This window comes from Lissotriton vulgaris, chromosome 6 (genome assembly GCF_964263255.1).
Source record: "Lissotriton vulgaris chromosome 6, aLisVul1.2, whole genome shotgun sequence".
Taxonomy (NCBI): domain Eukaryota; kingdom Metazoa; phylum Chordata; class Amphibia; order Caudata; family Salamandridae; genus Lissotriton; species Lissotriton vulgaris.
This window is the reverse complement of record NC_141694.1, coordinates 1,755,405,237-1,755,421,267: the sequence shown is the minus strand read 5'-3', so window position 1 is coordinate 1,755,421,267 and position 16,031 is coordinate 1,755,405,237. Positions and strand designations below refer to the sequence as shown.

General features: G+C 50.8%; 1 protein-coding gene across 1 annotated transcript in view; it reads right to left on the bottom strand.

The window, feature by feature from the left end:
* The window catches only part of LOC147709421 (inositol-trisphosphate 3-kinase A-like), a 281,384-nt gene extending 265,594 nt beyond the window's left edge, over positions 1 to 15,790 (bottom strand). Inside the window, exon 1 of the mRNA XM_086927991.1 lies at positions 15,656 to 15,790. The gene's annotated coding sequence lies outside the window, so the exon portion shown is untranslated. The remainder of the gene's footprint in view (positions 1 to 15,655) is intronic.
* Between the last annotated feature and the right edge of the window lie 241 nt (positions 15,791 to 16,031).

Sequence of the window (16,031 nt, the reverse complement as noted above, 5' to 3'; positions counted from 1 at the left end):
CCACGCTGAATCTTTGGTGAGTGTTTTCTTCCAATGCTGACACGCGCTTCGTTTCACCCTGGTTTGTTAACCGCACAGTGGCTATTTAGTTTACAATCACGTTGAGTGTTATTGTCTTTACATACATATTTCTGTTCGGCAACACGGTTGCCTTCACCGGGTTTCGATTTTTGTGTTTCCTTTCACGCGTTCACCCTCCTACCTTATGGTTTACGTTTAGTTACCCACACAATGACATCGTTTCACTTTTCATTCATCCATCTATCCCGTTTATGTGACCCTCGCACTTTCTGTTTTGCCAGTTGTCACGCATTTTGGAATCTGTAATGTATAGAGTAGACATTTTTGGCATTTTCGACAAGGATTATATTTGTATTATTTGTATAATTTACAGACTGCCCCTGATGAAGGATTTGATCCGAAATGCATTGGGTGATGTTCAAGATGAATTGAACATTGTGTATCTGGAATGATACTTGGAGTAATAATTCACCTTGATGCAATGAACCTAAAAACATGTGAATAATAACATGGAATAAATATTCGTGATTATCAAGGATATCACAGAATGAACTAAACTTATTGGATTATTTAGTTTAAAACGTTTGGTGCGTTTTCAGAGGTTGTGCCTAGAGAGCTGACACTCACACTGGGTGTCACGAACATAAAGGAGCAACGTTGGGGCCAGCAAGGTCCAAGGGACTCATCAAGTGCAGGAGAGTCAGAGCAGGCCCCGCGCACGCAGGGTATCCCACTGAAGCAAGAGTAGACCCTCAAGGGGACACAAAGGCCAAAGGCACACGAGTCACAAGAGGACGTCGAGTGGCTCACCAAAGAAAGCGGTCCAAGATGTAGAGGATGAGGTGAGGACGAAGATTTTGGCAGGAAGAACTGCTGGAGCGTCTTGTAGCCCAATGATCTATGGAGTGTAGAGGCAACAAGCCTTGGCAACAGCAAGTCGAAGCAGTGCACAGGGGCTTGGTCCTATTGGCTCAGACGAGGGCTACTTGCGTCAAAACTGCAGAGAGGACAGGCCAGGCCTTGAGGGAGTTGCAGAACCACCACCTGTTTTGCTGAGCCTTTTGAAGTCTGTGGGGCATCAGGAGCAGCAGACCGGTCAGAATCGCTGCTGTGCCTGCAGATGCAGGGGAATGACTCCTTCACTCCAAGGGAGATTACTTTGGGTTTCCTTGATGCCCACGGGTCTGTTGAAGATCCTGGAAGAAGCACAGACACCGATGACGAATCAGACTTGCAGAATAGCAAGACCAGAAGCAGCAGAAGTCTTCCTTGATGCTGTCTCGGTTCCAGGTGAAGTCCAAGTGTCCAGACAGTCGAAGAGTGACATGGTTTCATGCAGGAGTCTTGAACCCACGCACAAGGTCGGACACATACTCAATCCTATTTTCACCTACAGCGACAGAATCAAATTCAGCCACACAACAGAATTCACCTGAACCAAATGCACCATCGTCGACTTCAACATCTCCGACAACCAGCACACATCACATCTGATCCCACCGTAACTGGAGCAAGGTTACCGAAACTCGGAGGACCCAGGCGCTCATCACCAACCGCCCCCAAGCCTCAGAAAAACTAGACCAGGCTGCTCAGAACGTCTTAGCCTAGATCACCAACTGCACGAACAGAGTAGCCCCGACAGAAACCTACAAAAACTAACAAAACCTCGAAACATGCCTGCTGGTACACTCCAAAGCTCAATACCACCAAGTGCAACTGCCACCAACTAGAGAAGCAATGGCACATCACGAAGAACCCAGCCGACAGAGCATCTCACAAAACAGCCCTCAACAACTATCACCGACAAAAAGGAAGCCATGAAAACAGCCATCACTGCCCACATCGACACCGTGGCTCACCACCCCAAGGAACTCAAGTCAAGGAATTCTTCTTCCACCAGACAGGTAAAGAGAACACCATCCACCCCTCCCAGCAGCTCTGCGATGCCCTCTCCTACTACTTCCACAGCAAGATTGCCATAATCTACACCAATTTTGACCTCCAATCCCCACCCTCAATAATCTCAGCCAACCAGCGAACACCAGCCAAAACTATCACCACCTGGTCTCCGCTTACCGCCCAGACCACCACAGCCATCATGTCTTCTATCCAATTCGGGATGCCCTATGACCCCTGCCTCACCACCTCTTCAACATCAGAATTAACCCAATCGGCACGGAACTCACCAGAATCCTCAACACCTCTATCTCCACGGCAACCGTCCCACGCAGATGGAAACATGCAGCTGTCAAACCCCTTCTAAAGAAACCCTCGCCGACCCCAGCAGTCAGAAAATTATCGACCGATCTCATTGCCGCCCTACCAGGGCCATGGTACTTGAGACATCCAATAGCTCACCAAAATCCTGGACAAAGCCAAAGTGTCAGGATTCCAGGCCACCCACAGCACTGTATCCGCATCGATTGCTGCCACAGACTACATCAGAAATCTCCTCAAACTGTGGTTCTGATCCTCCTCGGTCTCTGAGGCGTTTGACACAGTCTCCCACGACAACCTCATCAACAGTCTCTACAGCATCGGTGTTGGGGTGAGAAGTCTCCTGCATGTCTCTAGAGAGGGTGCTTCCCTTACCTTATGCTAATCTCCAGGCAAGTCACTCAAAAGCTACTGCATGGTTTCTAGATCCCTACCTCAGTGAGTATGACAATCATACATGTCCACTGAGGGTCTCCCTGTTTACATGGATTAAGACCTAAGGGCATGCCTAGTGCACCCCTATTTTTCAGAGAGTGGCTACTGCCCTTTCTACCCAGGCTGTAGTAGACTGACAGTGGTGGCAGCAATAAATCTATAGTCAGCGGTGAGACACTAGCCACCCTCCTGATCAAGTCTGTGGTCCTGTTGCCTTTGTCTACCTGACTTGTGTTTTAGAGCCCGTGGGTGTACTGGGGAATAATGGTGAGCTGAGCCAGTGTGAGGAATGCGAGCTGTTCTGCTGGACATCCCAGCTCCCCCCATGCCCCTCCCCATTTCCTTGAAGAGGCTTGGTGGGCTGGGGTATACACTCAGCTCTTAACTGGGTTTAGCTGCACTAACTCTGCTAAGGGGACCCTCCCCCACTGTTCAGTGCCTCCTGGTCTGGAGTTAACTAAAATTCCTCTTTAGGGAATTGCACAGGCTGGTACCAGGGAAGACTGTAGGTCCTCTGTGCATGCTTTAGCCATACAATGAACATGCCATGATGGTCTGGGATTGTAGGTGTATTCAGGATGCAAACGTAGCAGACTCTCCCATTGGATGTGCCTATCAATCAGAGGTGATAAAAGTCTGGCCTGAGTGGTCAGCTGTTCAAGACTGGTTTTATGATTGAAGAGGTGGCCACACCAGGTCTGTCCGAAGGTAGCCAGGTGCGACCTGCAGTTTGAAGGCAGGGGATAAGACACTTGCTCACTGCATTTGGAACTTAAGGAAGTTTTCTCTATGATGGATGGAGTCTGCTGCCAAGAGTTCAATGAGAATCCAGGGAATCAGCAGTATGGGAGAAGACCAGCTGTTTCTGTGAGACTTGTGGAGCGTGCGTTTTTTAACAAGGAAATTTCAGACAGCTGCCCAAGGGGGGGAAAGGAAGCTTACAGCACATCAAGGGAGTTGGTTTGAAAAGGAAGCTTGCGGCACAGCAAGAGAGCTGGTGTGGAAAGGAAGCTTGCAGCACATCAAGGGAGCCAGAGAGGGGGAAGCTTGATTCTAGTGCTTGAATGAGAGATCAAATCCCCTCTAAGCTCCTCCCCTGCGCTGTGGGAGCCTGTACAAGCAGTGGCTGGGAATAGAGGCCAGTGAAACAAGCCCCCACCCTTCTTTTTGTGATTTCTAGGGGAATCAGGGTGGATTGGCACTCTGTCCAGCCACTACCCTCCTACAGTTAGCCAGTGGTTACTGGACTAGTGGGACTCCAGTAAACTGCCAGGTACCAAGACATCAGGCACCTGTGGTCAGATCCCTGGCACCACTAGAGCAGTGTCCTCACTCAGGATGGGAGGGCACTTCTGTTGCTTTGGGTGGGGGTTATGGGGCTGAGCAAGAACATTTGACTTCACATCATATGCTGAAATTATATCCTTTCAATCCAAAGATTGACATCAAGGCTTTAGCAAATGAGAGCAGGCCTGTGAACCATGGTCTGTAATATGCAATGCTAATTGTGAGTTTTCATGTTAACTGTGTTTATATGGTGCTTGCCATCTAGGCGCTATAATACTGCTTGGGTCAAAACTCTGGCCCAGAGGGTTGTAGAGACTTTTGGTTTTCACGGTTTATCCTAGTTTCATGTGTAGTATAATTATCTTGTATGTATCAAAGTACTTTTCTTTTATAAAAAGTAATGCACTGACTGGACATTGATTTTATCAGGTGGTAGTATGGTGTGCACTGTATTCTGAGTTTCTAACCCCACCTCACCTCCTTGAGTAGGCCTTGGACTGCTCTGTCTCGCTACCTGGAGAGAGTCAAGTGCTGGAGAGGAGTACTTGTTTATCCAGTTTTGGGTTCACTGGTACTGAGCCCCCAGGACACCAGTGGGGGAAGACTGCAGTTGATGCGGTTGGATCGCAGTAACCCCAGAGTGCCCAGGTGCCCAGGATGCTGAGTCTAACTATCGGCATAAGCAAGACGCCCTCAGGTGTATCGCCTCCTTCCCGACAGGATGCACACAAAGCATCAGGCTGCCACCCTGCATCTCAGCACCCAAGGACATCATATGGGGCGTACCCCAAGGATCATCTCTCAGCCCTCCCTGTCTAACACCTACATGAACATACTCGCAGACGTCAACAGATCCCACGGCGTCAACATAACCTCCTATGCAGACGACACTCAACTAATCCGCTTGCTCACCGAGGTCCCCACCAACGTCAAAACCAACTTCTCTAACGCCATGAACAACATAGCAAACTGGATGAGAGCCAACTGCCTCAGACTGAACTCAGGCAAGACAGAAGTACTGATCTTTGGAACAACATCTCCACCTGGGACCACAGCTGGTGGCCAGCCAATCTTGGACCTACTCCCAAGCAAACAGTCCAAGTGCGCAACCCAGGTATCATCCTAGACAGCAAACTGACCATGAAACGACAAGTCGAAGCAGTTGCTTCCTCCTGCTTCCATATACGTCACGTGCTCCGCAAAATCTTCAGATGGATCTCAGTGAACACCAGAAAGACAGTCGCTCAGGCCCTCTTAACCAGCCACCTCGACTACCGCAACACCTTCTACGCTGGCCTCTGCACCCAGCTCCTCAGAAGACTCCAGACCATACAGAGCGCTGCACCCAGACTCATCCTGGACCTCCTCAAACAAACCCACTTCGCCCCCACCTCAGAAACCTCCAATAGCTCCTCATTCAGAAGAGAAGCCAGTTCAAGATCCTCATGCACGCCTACAAAGCCCTCCACAATCAAGTACCATCCTACTTCAACCACCAACTAAACTTCCATCAACCCGCCAGACACCTGCGCTCCTCCTCACTTGCACTCACCTCCTGCATTTGTGAGAGCCGGAGCAGTGGACACTCCTTCTCCTACCTCGTCGTCAAGACCTGGAACGATCTGCAACTCCCTCTCCGAACAGTACCCTCACTGGTGGACTTCTGAAAGAGTCTAAATACCCAGCTTTTCAACAGAGATACGGAACCCTAAGCGCCCAGATACCCCTAGGGGTGACAGTGTAGCGCTTTATAAATACTAATTGAATTTGAAGAAGAAATTAACTGTCATGAGGAAAATTGGAGGGAATTAGAAGAATAGGAGGTCAACGGATTTATTATTCACATGGGATGTCTGCTGGTAAGGGGTTTGGATTGAGAGCAATGCAATGAGATGAAGTTCCACTTCATTTTTTTGGTGCTAAGTTGACAAGGATGCAAAGATGGCTGGCAGAGCAGAGACTGCCAAGCACTTGACTGAGCTCTTGAAGGAAGAACCAACTTGGCATGGAGAAATCTATAGACAAAATATCAAGAGGAGAGGAACAGAACACCGCGGAATCAGGTGTGGCAGAGCCACTCAGTTAAACCCATGATGGGCAGCAATCTTTCCTGATGCCGCAAGGCAATGGGAGTCCAAACGAGAACCATCAAGGTCGGAGGCTTCCGCTAGCAAAGATTTGAGAAGATGTGAAGCACTTCCGGTGTCATCCAGTGCTTACTGGGCTGAGAGTACTGTAATTTACCACTGGTGCTCTAGGGTCACCAATATTATAGTGCTCTAACTGGATGGCTTGGCTGTTTCCTACGGACAAGTGACAGAGTTAAACAGCTGAAGCGTACTCACTTATTATGGAATAAGAATCACGCTCAGTGTCCAATGAGTGCCATAAAAGCTACAGATGAGAGGGAGAAGGAGCCATTTCAAATCTATGCATTGGAGACCCATGCCTACACACTGTACCATGTTCTAATGGCAGGTTTTCAGCGAATACTAATACCATACTCTAGATATTAAAAACAAGACAAAAATTAAAGTGATAAATTCTAAGCCCAATGTCAGCACTTTGGGAGAACAGATCTAAGAATATTGCCAGTACTTCTTTAACTGAAGCTTGCTCAGTCTTTGGGTCCTTCTAGGGAATGGCCGCTACATGTATACATACACACCCGATAACCATCTCGTAATGGTCTCTCTTTTAATTTAAGAATAATCACTACAGTAGGATACCCCGGACAGTAACAGTGAAATGTAAGGCTGAGAAATGTGTTTCATGGTAAATTTGCATATCGTTACTCTCGCTCAATGTTATAGTTAAACAAGCAATATTGATGAGACATTGGATTCTGCCACTAAATGATAATAACTGGCTTGTGAAACGCTGATGATTGTACACAACTGTACTGTTAATGTTTCAAAATTTAATATATAAAGTTAATAAAATGTTAAAAAAAGAATCATTACAACATGGCCACACTGCATGTGGGGTGGACATTTTCTTAAACTTACAAGAAAAGTCATTACAAGTTAGCTGCTGGATATAAATGCAGCCGCCTTAAAATTATTTTTATTTTATTTTAAGAAAAATGACTATGAGAGCGGTCGCACAGTTGCACACGAGTAGCCATTTTGAAATAGCTTAATACATTCTAAGATGGCCGCCCACATTTGTATCAGCAGGCTGTGCAACAAGGACAGAGTAGAGGAGTTCATTTTTTTAATGAAACCGAGCTGAAGGAGTACTTGGGAGCAGTGAGAGTGAATAGTGCATCGTGTCTGCAATGCAAAGACTGACGTTTGCCATGAATGGATACAATTATCCAATCAAAACACTGAGGTCGAAATACTCCTTAAGCAAGAAACATGAATAGGTAAAAAAAAAAGGCCTTTATATTAGCAATAGAGAAGCAACAAAAAAAAAAAGCCAGCCACCTGGTATTGTAGCCATCTTTCAGGACGGGGGGAGCAACAATAGGCTCAGTGAGGGGTGCAGAGAGGATATGATGAAGTCCAGTGAGTGGGAGTCAGATACATACAAGGCCTACATGAGACAGAATACGGTTTCACCTGCAAGATTAACAGCAGCAGCATTAACAAACACTGGCAAGGCCAACATGTCTCACTTTAATGAGCAAATGCATGCAAACTGAGGCATTCACAATGGCTTTGCCAATGCTGCGGGGGGTTGTGGAGGGGGGTGAGCAGCACAAAAGCATTGCCTCAGATATACAATTCATATAGGAGATCAAGAAGTGAGTGTTAAACAGTGTGATGTCTTTGTATCAATTTCAGATGTAAAAGTCCTTCAAGCATGCCAATGGAAGCAATTCCTAGAAACAGCTAAAATGGTGAGGTGAGAGGGTAATACTTTAGGTGGAGCCAGAGCCCGCCTTGAAATTTTAAAGAATGTATGACAATATGTCAGACGGTCAGCTTTGCTGCTAACCAGATCTAACAACTTAAACAGAGTAGAGTTCAGATATGCAACTGGTACACCTAAGTGGCAGTGACTTAACCATGTCAGTCAATTATGGATTGGCACGAAGAGGGGCCTAGAGGAGATGGTAAGACTTCTGCATCAGGCTGTTGTGATATGGTCCAAGATTTGTATGCCCGGGCATGAGTCACAGAAACCTAGAAAAATCCAGACGTTGACACCGCCATGTACATGCTCTGCTGAGCTACATGTTTTGAATATTAAACATAGCTCATTAGTCTAAGAGTGCAGGCTACCATACAGAGGACAGGGCTCACCCTATGAGGTAGGGATTTATTTAATGGGATTTTATATAGCGCGAACATTACCTGAAGGTGTCAAGGCGCTTTACAAAAGAAGCAGTGTGTTACATAAGGACTTTGGATTACAAGAGTTACATAAGAGATATAAGAAAAATATTGCAAATGTACATGTTGTAAAGTCACTCTAGGAAGAGATACAAACAGATAAACTCTAAAATCACATAGGAGTGGTAGTAAGTACAATGATCTACTACATATACTAGTGGTTGGAGTTTATATATATATATATATATACATACAAATTGCAAATTGACTCAGGACTACATTTTAACAGCGATTCGGCTTGGACAATTCTATATTCCATATTAGGGGTGTACATGTGCTTATTGAATACAACACACACTCTGGGAAGCAATGGTTGTCTGCAAGCGGGGCAGAACAGGGTTATTTCTTACAAAAACAGGAAAGGGAGATGGTTTATGGGATGGCAGATTTCAGAAGATGGTTGTAAAGCCCAGGGTCATTGGGGGGACCAGGGTAGGCAGTGGGGGACAGCGGTTAGCCTGGAAAGCCTTGAGATTCCAAATGGAAAAGCAGGCTAAGGAAGGAATGAATGGGGACCACCCACAAGAGACACTCAGCAGAAGGCAAGGAAGGGGATACACCGCAGAGGCAGATGTGGGGACCTCTGGTGCACACAGCAGGAGTCTGGGGTGGGGGTACAGCACAGGGGCAGATGTGGGAACCTCTGGTGCACACAGCAGAAGACAAGGAAGGGGATACACCACAGGGGCAGATGCGGGGACCTCTGGTGCACACAGCAGAAGACAAGGAAGGGGATACACCACAGGGGCAGATGCGGGGACCTCTGGTGCACACAGCAGAAGGCAAGGAAGGGGATACACCACAGGGGCAGATGTGGGAACCTCTGGTGCACACAGCAGAAGACAAGGAAGGGGATACACCACAGGGGCAGATGCGGGGACCTCTGGTGCACACAGCAGAAGACAAGGAAGGGGATACACCACAGGGGCAGATGCGGGGACCTCTGGTGCACACAGCAGAAGGCAAGGAAGGGGATACACCACAGGGGCAGATGTGGGGACCTCTGGTGCACACAGCAGGAGTCTGGGGGTGGGGATACACCACAGGGGCAGATGTGGGGACCTCTGGTGCACTCAGCAGAAGGCAAGGAAGGGGATACACCACAGGGGCAGATGTGGGGACCTCTGGTGCACACAGCAGGAGTCTGGGGGTGGGGATACACCACAGGGGCAGATGTGGGGACCTCTGGTGCACTCAGCAGAAGGCAAGGAAGGGGATACATCACAGGGGCAGATGTGGGGACCTCTGGTGCACACAGCAGGAGTCTGGGGTTGGGGATACACCACAGGGGCAGATGTGGGGACCTCTGGTGCACTCAGCAGAAGACAAGGAAGGGGATACACCACAGGGGCAGATGCGGGGACCTCTGGTGCACACAGCAGAAGGCAAGGAAGGGGATACACCGCAGACATGTACTGTCAGCACACACTCAGCGGGAGGTAAAAAGGAATGCGCAAACCACACGAGGCGGACAGGGCAGTCACATAGCACAAGAGAGAAGAAGGAAATGAAAGGGGACACAGGCAGACGCAGGGCACTCGCAGCGCACACTCAGCAGGAGCCGGTTGATACCACACAGGCAGAGACAGGTCACTCGCAGCGCACACTCAGCAGGAGTCTGGGGACACCACACAGGCAGAGACAGGTCACTCGCAGCGCACACTCAGGAGTCTGGGGATACCACACAGGCAGAAGCAGGCCACTCGCAGCGCACACTCAGCAGGAGTCTGGGGACACCACACAGGCAGATGCAGGCCACTCACAGCGCACACTCAGCAGGAGTCTGGGGATACCACACAGGCAGAAGCAGGCCACTCACAGCGCACACTCAGGAGTCTGGGGATACAACACAGGCAGACGCAGGTCACTTGCAGCGCACACTCCAGGAGCCTTGGGTTACCACACAGACAGACAGCACTTGCAGCACAAACACAGATGCAGGCCACTCGCAGCGCACACTCAGCAGGAGTCTGGGGATACCCCACAGGCAGAAGCAGGTCACTCGCAGCGCACACTCAGGAGTCTGGGGATACCACAGCCAGGGTAGTCACTTGCAGCGCACACTCAGCAGGAGTCTGGGGATACCACACAGGCAGACACAGGCCACTCGCAGCACACACTCAGCAGGAGTCTGGGGACACTACACAGGCAGAAGCAGGGCACTCACAGCGCACACTCAGCAGGAGTCTGGGGATACCACACAGGCAGACTAAGGTCACTAGCAGCACACACTCAGCAGGAGTCTGGGGATACAACACAGGCAGACGCAGGTCACTAGTAGCACACCCTCAGCAGGAGTCTGGGGATACTACACAGGCAGATGCAGGCCACTCGCAGCGCACACTCAGGAGTCTGGGGATACCACACAGGCAGACGCACTCGCAGCGCACACTCAGCAGGAGTCTGGGGATACCACACAGGCAGAAGCAGGCCACTCACAGCGCACACTCAGGAGTCTGGGGATACCACAGCCAGGGTAGTCACTTGCAGCGCACACTCAGCAGGAGTCTGGGGATACAACACAGGCAGACGCAGGTCACTAGCAGCACACCCTCAGCAGGAGTCTGGGGATACTACACAGGCAGATGCAGGCCACTCACAGCGCACACTCAGGAGTCTGGGGATACCACACAGGCAGACGCACTCGCAGCGCACACTCAGCAGGAGTCTGGGGATACCACACAGGCAGAAGCAGGCCACTCACAGCGCACACTCAGGAGTCTGGGGATACCACACAGGCAGACGCACTCGCAGCGCACACTCAGCAGGAGTCTGGGGATACCACACAGGCAGAAGCAGGCCACTCGCAGCGCACACTCAGCAGGAGTCTGGGGACACCACACAGGCAGACGCAGGTCACTCGCAGCGCACACTCAGCAGGAGTCTGGGGACACCACACAGGCAGACGCAGGCCAATCGCAGCGCACACTCAGCAGGAGTCTGGGGACACCACACAGGCAGACGCAGGCCAATCGCAGCGCACACTCAGCAGGAGTCTGGGGATACCACACAGGCATAAGCAGGTCACTCGCAGCGCACACTCAGCAGGAGTCTGGTGACACCACACAGGCAGACGCAGGCCAATCGCAGCGCACACTCAGCTGGAGTCTGGGGATACCCCACAGGCAGAAGCAGGTCACTCGCAGCGCACACTCAGCAGGAGTCTGGTGACACCACACAGGCAGACGCAGGCCAATCGCAGCGCACACTCAGCTGGAGTCTGGGGATACCACACAGGCAGACGCAGGTTGCGCACACTCAGCAGGAGCCTGTGGATACCACACAGGCAGACGCAGGTCACTCGCAGCTCACACTCAGCAGGTTTCTGGGGATACCACACAGGCAGACGCAGGTCACTTACAGCTCACACTCAGCAGGAGTCTGGGGATACAACACAGGCAGAAGCAGGCCACTCGCAGCGCACACTCCAGGAGCCTTGGGTTACCACACAGACAGACAGCACTTGCAGCACAAACACAGATGCAGGCCAATCGCAGCGCACACTCAGCAGGAGTCTGGGGACACCACACAGGCAGAAGCAGGTCACTCGCAGCGCACACTCAGCAGGAGTCTGGGGACACCACACAGGCAGAAGCAGGGCACTCACAGCGCACACTCAGCAGGAGTCTGGGGACAGCGCACACTCAGCAGGAGTCTGGGGACACCACACAGGCAGATGCAGGCCACTCGCAGCGCACACTCAGGAGGAGTCTGGGGATACCACACAGGCAAACTAAGGTCACTAGCAGCACACACAAATATTTACAACAAGGGGTGGTGAGGGACAGAGTCTCTGAATTAAGCAGAAAGCTCTCACCCAGTCAAGAGATCAGGGCTAGATCCAACACCGTTTTTTAGCTCACTGCACCATCCCAGTTTCAGAACCTGGCTGTATGCAAATTAGTCTGTTCCTGTCCCAGTGCATGATGGGAACAGGGCAAACCAAACTACAAAAGCCAATTCTTACACTGGGAAGGAAACAAGCTCCCGGGGACCGGTTTCTGGCATTACAGCCGTCTTCGGCCCGGTTTGCTTGAATCCTGATGGTGCAATGAGCAAGGGTCTCACATCTGAGAATACCCTTCCACGCTTAGGGTGGACAAAAATATTTATAACAAGGGGTGGTGAGGGACAGAGTCTCTGAATTAAGCAGAAAGCTCTCACCCAGTCAAGAGATCAGGGCTAGATCCAACACCGTTTTTTAGCTCACTGCACCATCCCAGTTTCAGAACCTGGCTGTATGCAAATTAGTCTGTTCCTGTCCCAGTGCATGATGGGAACAGGGCAAACCAAACTACAAAAGCCAATTCTTACACTGAGAAGGAAACAAGCTCCCGGGGACCGGTTTCTGGCATTACAGCCGTCTTCGGCCCGGTTTGCTTGAATCCTGATGGTGCAATGAGCAAGGGTCTCACATCTGAGAATACCCTTCCACGCTTAGGGTGGACAAAAATATTTACAACAAGGGGTGGTGAGGGACAGAGTCTCTGAATTAAGCAGAAAGCTCTCACCCAGTCAAGAGATCAGGGCTAGATCCAACACCGTTTTTTAGCTCACTGCACCATCCCAGTTTCAGAACCTGGCTGTATGCAAATTAGTCTGTTCCTGTCCCAGTGCATGATGGGAACAGGGCAAACCAAACTACAAAAGCCAATTCTTACACTGGGAAGGAAACAAGCTCCCGGGGACCGGTTTCTGGCATTACAGCCGTCTTCGGCCCGGTTTGCTTGAATCCTGATGGTGCAATGAGCAAGGGTCTCACATCTGAGAATACCCTTCCACGCTTAGGGTGGACAAAAATATTTACAACAAGGGGTGGTGAGGGACAGAGTCTCTGAATTAAGCAGAAAGCTCTCACCCAGTCAAGAGATCAGGGTTAGATCCAACACAGTTTTTTAGCTCACTGCACCATCCCAGTTTCAGAACCTGGCTGTATGCAAATTAGTCTGTTCCTGTCCCAGTGCATGATGGGAACAGGGCAAACCAAACTACAAAAGCCAATTCTTACACTGGGAAGGAAACATGATGGATCAAGCCCTGATCTTTGGACTGGGTAAGAGTGGTCTGTTTAACTCAGACACTCTGTTCATCACCACCCCCTTTTCTAAATCGTTTTTGGCCACTATAGGTGTGGCAGGGTATACTCAGACAGGAGTCCCTTTCTCACTGCTCCATCAGGATTCAAGCAAGCCGGGCCGAAGAAGGCTGAAATGCCAGAAACCGGTCCCCGGTAGCTTGTCTCCTTTCTGGTGAAGAATTGGCTTGGTAGTTTAGTCTGCCCTGTTCCCATGATGCACTGGGCCAGGGACAGACTGATTTGCATATAGCCAGGTTCTGAGCTGGGATGGGGCAGTGAGATAAATAACGGTGATGGATCAAGCCCTGATCTTTGGACTGGGTAAGAGTGGTCTGTTTAACTCAGACGCTCTGTTCATCACCACCCCCTTTTCTAAATCACTAGCAGCACACACAGCAGGAGTCTGGGGATACCACACAGGCAGACTAAGGTCACTTACAGCTCACACTCAGCAGGAGTCTGGGGACACCACACAGGCAGATGCTGGTCACTTGCATCTCACACTCAGCAGGAGTCTGGGGATACTACACAGGCAGATGCTGGTCACTTGCAGCGCACACTCAGGAGTCTGGGGATACCACACAGGCAGACGCACTCGCAGCGCACACTCAGGAGTCTGGGGATACCACACAGACAGACAGCACTTGCAGCACAAACACAGATGCAGGCCAATCGCAGCGCACACTCAGCAGGAGCCTGTGGATACCACACAGGCAGACGCAGGTCACTCGCAGCTCACACTCAGCAGGAGTCTGGGGATACCCCACATGCAGATGCAGGGCACTCACAGCGGACACTCAGCAGGAGTCTGGGGACACCACACAGGCAGACGCAGGTCACTCGCAGCTCACACTCAGCAGGAGTCTGGGGATACCCCACAGGCAGATGCAGGGCACTCACAGCGGACACTCAGCAGGAGTCTGTGGATACCACACAGGCAGACGCAGGTTGCTCACACTCAGCAGGTTTCTGGGGATACCACACAGGTAGAAGCAGGTCACTTGCCGCTCACACTCAGCAGGAGTCTGGGGATACAACACAGGCAGACGCAGGCCACTTGCAGCGCACACTCAGCAGGTGTCTGGGGATACCACAGGCAGACGCAGGGCACTCACATCGCGTACACAGGAGTCTGGGGACACTACACAGAGCAGACACGGTGTTACCAGCTATCCGTATCGCTGGCTACATACAGGCTGCTTTAAACTGCTGGCCAACAATTGATCAATTTTTAATAATTACTTGCGCTTTCTGTGTCAAAGCGCCTAAAAAATACGCGCCCAATTTTTTTCTCGCTTTACACCCTATTCACTCCAAGCCACTTACAAGTGATAGGGCTAGTACAGCGCTGCGCAAAGCGCTATAAATGACACATTTAAACGTTCGTGTTTGCTTCCAGTGCCCCGTGAGGTATGAGTAAACGTGTTCCCTGTCTGGATTGCCCGCAATATCCCCCAGACTGATCTTACGCCCTCCTCACAGTCCCTCGTCCAGAAATACATTCCTGCTGCTTATAAAAACTAGCAAAAAATGACAGCGTCTTCTTACCCATTTCCTCTGCTCGAATGCAGAGCGGACGGGGAGAGCGCTTGCAGCGGGGGGGTTCGAAACGTGCCCGTTTTCAGTGCATGGCGAGAGGGAAAAGTTGCACACCACACACCGTTCGAGAGACGTTCTTTACGAGCATAGTCAAAAATGCAAACAACATGTCTGGATATGCACACACGTGAACCTTGACACAGTACAAGCATTCGCAAAGGCGTTCTTTCAACGTGGAAAGGGGCGAAGGTAGGAAGCGGGGCAGAAGTCTCCACCTTTTAAAACTTGTGATGGGGTTTGGAATGCCATGTTGCACATGCAAGGGGACAGTTCCATCTTCCCAGTGGTTTAGAAGAAGTATAGTTTTTTTTATTGTAAAAGCAGTAATGTTTATATATAGCGCCGCAAACCGCTCTCCTGTTTCTAAGCGCTAACAACATCTATACAACTCTACAGAAGAGGAGTAGCTCCAGACTGGACTCATTCTCGATATACTACGGGTTACGTGGTAAAAGCAAAATCCTACTGAGACAACACATGCTCAAGCGCTTCGACGCCTCGTCATGGGGTAGGAAGCGATAATTAAATACAATGTAAATGTAGTTTGCCCAAACTATAATGCAGTCCCCCCTCACCCTGCTCTCTTCTCAGCAGCGAGGGAGCACAGGGTGAAGGCACACTCCGCCTCCTCCCGCTCACAAAAGAATGCAAGCGCTCACAACACGCAAGCCCTTACCTGCGGTGTGATGCGGGGGCTCTGGAGCGGGCCCCCCGGGCTCCTGCAGCCTGCCTGGGCTCACGGTCCCATCAGTGCCTGGCCGGAGCCGCCCCGAGCAGCAGGAACGCAGCTGCTTGCAGCTCCCGCCTGCTCCTCCCTGCCGCCTGCGGAGTCCATTTCCTCCCGGGAGGCAGCCGCGGCGGCGGCAGGCCCCAGCCCCTCCGTCCTCCTCCTCCCGGCCAGGCCCCGCCCCTGCCTCATAGGTGGCTCTCCACCTCGGCCCCCGGTGCGCTGCAGAGGTCCCCGGGCCGCCCCAGCCCCGCTGCTCTCCTCTTTCTGTTCAATTAGAAGTCAGGAAGGAAGTTGTGAAGCCTGTCCGGGGCCGAACGGAACA